At 35.7% G+C, this 7,274-nt stretch overlaps 1 pseudogene; it reads right to left on the bottom strand.

The window, feature by feature from the left end:
• Nucleotides 1–300: 300 nt before the first annotated feature.
• Nucleotides 301–6,325, bottom strand: LOC140240901 (uncharacterized; annotated as a pseudogene).
• Nucleotides 6,326–7,274: the final 949 nt, after the last annotated feature.

Raw genomic sequence — 7,274 nt, 5'->3', positions numbered from 1 at the left:
TGGTTGAATTTATACACTATATTACATCATCAAACTTTAAGATATCCATCAACACTATAATGATACATTAAAAAAAATTAATCGCTATTTGAATCATTTTGTTTCTTTTGCAATTTTGTCTATTACTTTATTATAAAATGTCGTTCATATACTTAATTTGCATATTGATTTTAGCAATAAAGTGAAAGATTTCAAAATAACGATCACAAGTATATTATACTTTCTAAGAACTTGATGATATGTGCTGTTTCGGTATATACATTCTGTGAGAACTCATAGTGCCTTCTTTCAAATAGCCACCTACATATTAGTGTAGTTCATATAGATTTCTTCCTGCATCGTTGGCTCTGACTCAACCCTAGAAGCTCCTCGTGTTTTATCCACCTGTGCATAGAGCTCCTCACACGGTGGCGGTTCTACGATCGAAATGTTACCTACTGTTTTGTTCACAGTCGCGTACATGTCCTCTCGGGTTTGGGATCTTGACGTAAAACTCTCCGGGTTCTGAATCTCAGTGTCGTGACAACCATTGAAGCTGTCCCCTTCTATCATCTTAGAACGAAGATCATTGGCGAAGTCTTTTTCAGGATTCAACAGACTATAATCTGCGGAGTCGAAGGCATCAGGACATCGCGGTTGCTTGTTGGTATCAGTGTCACTTTGTTGCTCCGGATTCAGTTGATAGTAGAAGACGTCTTCTGAAGGCATAGCTTTTATGGCATCCTGCCTGGAACAGGGCTTACTATATTTTCTGTCAGGGTAGATCTTATGCTGTGAAGTTTGGCCAATAGGTGACAGACCAGGGTTGCGACTTCCTGTTCTGTCGTCAGGGAAAGCATGATTGAGGCGATCGTACTCGCTTTCTGTAGGCATTTCGGATGAATCGTGAAATAACGTCGGTGAATTGTAATAACCATCATCAACAAGCACGCTTTACCAGTGGATCTAATGGCACCATTCATCCTCCCATCCAATTTACAAAGGTCTACAGCCTGGTAGGCATTATCATCTCCATAAGCACACGCTGGTTGGTCCAGCGATGTCTCCTGCAGGCCACAATATTTATTATCAGAAGGAATATTCATTGAGGTCAAAGAAGTGCCGATGCCGGTATTTATGTGACTTTCGTCAGGAACTGTACAAGGGAAGCCACGATTTATGCTGATAAAGGTAGAAAGCCCCTCGTCTATCTCTTCAGCATCTTGGTAGATGTGACTAGTGTGCCCGAGATGGCCCCCTCTGTCTCCGACGGTGTTGCCCATAAGAATATGAGGCAAAAAGCTACCAGCTGTTGTAGCATTGGGATTGGTAGCGTCTGACAAAACGGTATGATCCGTCGTGATTGGCTCTTGTATAGAAATGTCGATGGGATTCATCTGAAGCTGCCCGCCATTTGGGTGAACATTTGGCTGATGCAAGGTTTGGGATATCCAATGTCTGCAATTTAATGGGGAAATTGAATTTATGATTTTACGCATGTGACCGTGCATCGTAAAGCCACCAAAAAGTCGCCATACATGGATTTTTAGTTAAGAGTAGATTGTGGAAGAGCAGAATCTAAGATTTAAAATGAAATATATACGTCAGTGCAAACAGACTTGCCAAACCAATTTAAACAATGGAAAGACAGGCACACTTTGCAAAAGTGTGTACTCAAAAGAGAGGCTTTAAACTTTAGGGTCTATAGGCAAATGTGTAATTCCCCCAGCTGTCTGCAATGAATGGAACAAAGAAAAAAAATATAAATTTCTATGAAAATCACAATTAAGTGGTTATTAAACTAAACTGAAAGTTTGCTCATCATTAAAGTACGTTATATTTATGGCCAATATAAACTTCAAATGCAACATTAGTGTGATTTCAATTATTAGAGATGAAAACTGTTTGAAGGGTTTCTAGTGTTTTAAATCGGTAAATCTGAGAAAGCCTACATCACACCGAAACAAAGTATTTGAAAAACTGCAAAAAAATCATGGTGTGCAATCACATAGTATAGTGTCCGGTTGTATCGACAACGCCTTTCGAATCCATGTATCCCCACGATACGGGGTCTTTAAAAGATGCAATTTTTATTTTAAAAAAAATAATATTTACGAGATCAGCAAATTAAATCAAGATGAATGTCTTTTATTGTTTTAAAACAATACCACAAGGCTGACTCAATACTTGGACTTGGACTGGGAGAGATACTCATCTCGTATGATAAGCCTGCATTCACAAATTGGCAGTCTAACCACTCACACTCGCTTGACAGCCTCCAAAATTCAACTCCACATCATTTTGTCTTTGCTTGTTTTTCTGTGTTGTCCGTATCCTTTTCTCTAGTTTTTTGACTGTGTATACATAGGTGGCTCCTTGCCATTGATTTGGTGGTGGTTTTCGTAAAATATGTTGGAAAAAATACTGTATTGATGGAAGTTTTGGGCGACAGATGGAATAATAACATGATAAAATGTCTGGCGACCAGAAATTCGGGTTTTCGTGATAACAAGTCCACCCACCAATAGTTATGTAAAAAGAATACAAATCAGCAAACTTACTTCAACACCATTCAGTAATGTACAGTCACTTCTGAATATGCTTTATTTGTTTCCTGGGTTGCATACAATGATTTCACACCCTAGATTTACAAACTAGTTTTCACAAAAATTCACACCCCCATTCCCTTACATCCCATATAATATATAGTTTGTATTACAAAAAAAGTCACCTTTTCTTTTGATGTTTCGACCAAGCCATTATCATGGACAGTATGACAAGCACGGCGAAAACAACACCAAGAAGGGTTCCCAGGATGTAAGTAATAAAATTCATCTCATAAAGTGCGGTATCTGGTTCGGTATCTGGAAGATAAATCATTTAGTGAGTCCATCGTCACCTTAAAAATCAATGGAGGAAGAATTTGCTCTCGTAGTTTTTTTTTTCTCTTTTATGATGACTATAGGCAGAAATTACGTTTGTTTGTTTTTATAATCAGATCAAACCATTATGAAGAGAAATTTAATTCAATTCAATAATTCAATAAGTTTTATTCAATCATGTATCGCAGCCAGTGGCTGAATTGCACATGTTTACAAAGATAAAAGATACAATCATGATCATTAATTCATATAAAACAACAAGAAAATTGAATCTCCTACAAAATACACTTAACTAAAACTGAAAATATGAACTTAAACGTAAACATTGAAAAGCTTAAAATATACACAAAATAATTACTAAAATAATTATCACTATTAATGATAAACAATAAAAAAAAATAAAATAAACATAATTCAATCATCAAATTACAAATTACTAATTACATTTCTATCTATATACTCCCTAGATCAACAATTTAAAACTTAAAAAGACGCTCATATAGCTGATGGCATAATTGCACATATTTCTATAATAAACATTAATATAATCACTATTGAAAAAGGCAATAACTAGTGTGTATATACAATGTATAATACACTCAAAGCAGTGAAAAATAAACTGAATTAATGACGAAAGCATAAAAATATAATTATAAAAGATATAATTATAAGAAGAATAATCCATGTAATATACTCTATGTTTGATCAAAAAATAATATATTGCACTAGGAACAAAATTAATATTGAAACTTTAATTATGTATTTTAGAGTGTGTGCTTGTTTGCGCATATGTATGGAAAGGGGGTAACTGTGTGTGGGTGTGTGTTGGGGGTATGTGTGTGAGTGTGGGTGTGTGTGTGTGTGAGTGTGTGTGTGTGTGTGTGCGTGTGTGAGTGTGTGAGTGTTTGTGCGTGCGTGTGGGGGTGGGTGGATGTGCGTGTGTGCATACCCACAATCAATGAATCAAAGTTATATGATAAATTATATCAAAATAAGAGCAATGGAAACATTGTCCTAATCACCTAAAATATATAAAGTATACACAATCTTTAGTTCTATTCTGTAACCTGGCAAGATTTCTCACTTTGTTGAATTATCGCAGTATACTAACATAAAAAAACAAATTGTTTTTGCTGTTGACGAGTGACTGTTAAGATAGCATGAGATGAGAGACTCCAGAAAATCAGATTATTCGTGCCCGGTTTGAAGTGTTGTACTCATAGAAGTTCACACACTTGACGGAAAGAGCATAGGGGAATTATTACACAAATCCGTATAAGCAGATTCTGAAGTGATTACTGTAGTTGAAATGTTTATCACAACAGTTCCCAAGTCCCTGATTTACATTCAGGCAGAGCATTCAAACCTGACCAAAACTGTAAACGAATAAAGGATTAACAAAATTTTCTGTAAATGTTTACTTTGCATAGGCAGACGAAATGTTCTTGATCGCTTTTGTAAGCCATATTCACGATTGGAGCTTTTTCAAGAAAATGCATTTCTGTTCGACCAACGCAATGTTCTATGATAGTAACGATACTACGAAGACCTGATTAAGTCGCCAGACATAATATGTTTTCTTCAGTCCCTGTTGAAAAAAAAAAGCACATTACAACTTGCCATTTCTTCATGGACAATGGGTATTCTGACTTTTGAATATGCATCGTCTTTCTGTCTATCTTGCTTTACTGTTTGCGACTTTATTCTTATAATGTGTTCATTGTTTAGATATGAACTCAACTCACAAATTTTCATATAAAAAAAGAACTGGGCAAACGCTTTATTGATTCCAATGTTATTTTAGTATCAGACTTTTTGTCATCATAAATAAAGCAGTAGCACTTTCATACCTTGAATTTAAACTCAAATAAAATGATGTCGAATTTACCATGAATTGTCACCCGTGGTTCGCTTTTGCCATAAAAACAGTTTAACAAAAGGATTACCCTAAAATGTAGATCAATTGCAGCAAAATAGTTTTGACGAAATTACTGCCAGTGAGAAGGGGAAAATGCAGTAAAAAAAAAAAAAAAAAAAACACTTGCTATATGGGTTGAATCAATTACTGAACTCACGTGACGAAGAAGTTACAGTAACTGTTGTCTCTCCAAATGACGTCAGAACTTGAATAGTCGGTCTATGCCCTGTGCATTTTAATCAAAACACAGGCAATACTGACAGTATATACTAGTACATGTTGATGGGAAATCTCCTAATCAGTTTGTACTTTTTGTGACAGCACTTTTCTGTGCAATATTACAGTTTTCACACTTTCCAGATCGACAATACGTACATGCATATACAGAACAATTCTTGTATCTGTCAGATATCAGACTTATTTGCATGGTGATCAAAGTACAACAGTAACTGTTTGTAGTGTATGAGTGCTCACAAAAGAGAAGTCGGCATTTTATTGAATTCATGTGATTGTCTTTGTTTTCTAACATGCCTCAAATCAACCGTTGCAGTCAAATGATATGATACCACATTAACGACAACTGAATTTCGAGGAAGATGAACATTTCTCTCTAACTAATATTTTTTATATTGATTGATATTATCTTTGACGTCATCTTTGTTGTTGTTGTCACGGTTTTTCAAAAGCGCTTAGAGGCTGGTCGAGATTGTGCTTCATGAGCATGCTATTATTATCTATTATAATTATCATAATCATAATCTTTAGGACATTCCTGTTATAACACAAAAATTTTGTTCATGCGAATATGATGAGCTATATAACTGCAAGCCTTGGTACTTACCATTAGACGTGTTTTGCATACTTTGTGTGGGCTTTATGCTGACGTTGACATCTTCCCACTCATCGTCTGTGAACAAAAGACCCACACACAAAAATAGTGACAACCACATAAACAGAATTCGTCCCATAGCGTAGCATAAAATGTCACTCAGAAACTTCACGGACTTAAAATGTTGTCTTATTGAAACGTTGTGATGAAAGCGCTGTAGTAATCTGTCATGAATCACTTGTTGATATCAAAATACATTTCACCTCTTTGTGTATGTTTTCTAATAAAGGCGGAAAATATCCAGGGGCATTTTCAAAAACCCATCATTCTCATGAACATAAAAGACCGAAATAAGACTAATCTTTCCCAATGGTTTACATGTTAGGGTATCAGAATCTGTGCATTACGAGTTGTATGACTTTAATTGAATAAGTTTTGAATGATACAAACGCATTTGATTTACTTAGTTCAATTGTCCCATCAGATGTGGAAGTACTAATTCAATGTCGTCACAATCATTTGTCATTGTTCCACACTAATTGGTGGCAGATCACTTTGAAATACTCCAGTGGTTATCAGAGATTAGGCAAGATTATACTGTACAATGTATTTGCACGTCACACCGTTTGTCTCCTTTCTAGCTTCACGGCAAGACGGAGTTGAAGTGTTCCAAACAGGGAAGTAGGTCGACCGCCCTGGTAGTCCCATACACTGCATTGTCGCACTCCCGTTCACGACGAACTCTCTGCCACAAGCGAGAGTTATCTTGGACCCGAAGCGTGTGATATTCGAGTCCCAAAGACCGTTAGGCACAATCCCCGGATGATCACAAAACCCAACGGAGACTTTCAATGAATAAAGAAGGCAGGGATTAACTTGCCATAATCAATTATATATATATATATATGTTAATATGCAATCATAATAATAATCAAGGAGAATATATTACAATATATCTTTTTCCTACAAGATAATAATTCACTTGTTAGTCCCTTGGACCGACGCGACAATGAAGTACCCGCGGATCTCAGATCAGAAATACCAGCACCCACACACACACACACACACACACACACACTTTTATTACACGTAAAAGGAAAATGTATGACTCAATCTTATTTTCCAAGCCATGTATAGAATCACTAAGAAATATGAATAATATACTTACCCATATATTATACATGATAATTAGTCCTTGTAGTTTCTGTAATCTTAATGTATGGTGCCATCAACGAAGATAATAAGTGATAATCAACTGATCAGTGAACACTTGAAAACAACAATATTAAAAGACTCATGTATTATTTACTAGGGGGTTTGGAATAACTTCTTATTTCAATTAAAAGCAATTGCGTGTAATAACAAACTACATTTTATGCCATCAGTGAGGACAAATATGTGTCTTTATGATGATCATTGAAGAAGTAGCAAATACAGTAGCCACCGAATATATATATATATACTGAAGATCATTTTTTATAAGTTATAAACATTTCGAAGTAATGTGGGCATTACACAGGACCAATTAACACCGACTACGTTGACTGATGTTTGGCTGCATTTATTTTAATCTCTATGAAAAAAAAATACTTCTGATACTCACGGTTAAATGAATAAAATTGGTCGGATTCAAGCTGTGTCCTGAGAGGACAAGTCCAATTGTGGG

Source organism: Diadema setosum, chromosome 17 (assembly GCF_964275005.1).
Source record: "Diadema setosum chromosome 17, eeDiaSeto1, whole genome shotgun sequence".
In the NCBI taxonomy this organism is placed as follows: domain Eukaryota; kingdom Metazoa; phylum Echinodermata; class Echinoidea; order Diadematoida; family Diadematidae; genus Diadema; species Diadema setosum.
Note: the sequence above shows the minus strand (reverse complement) of the source record. Positions and strands in the feature narration are given on the sequence as shown.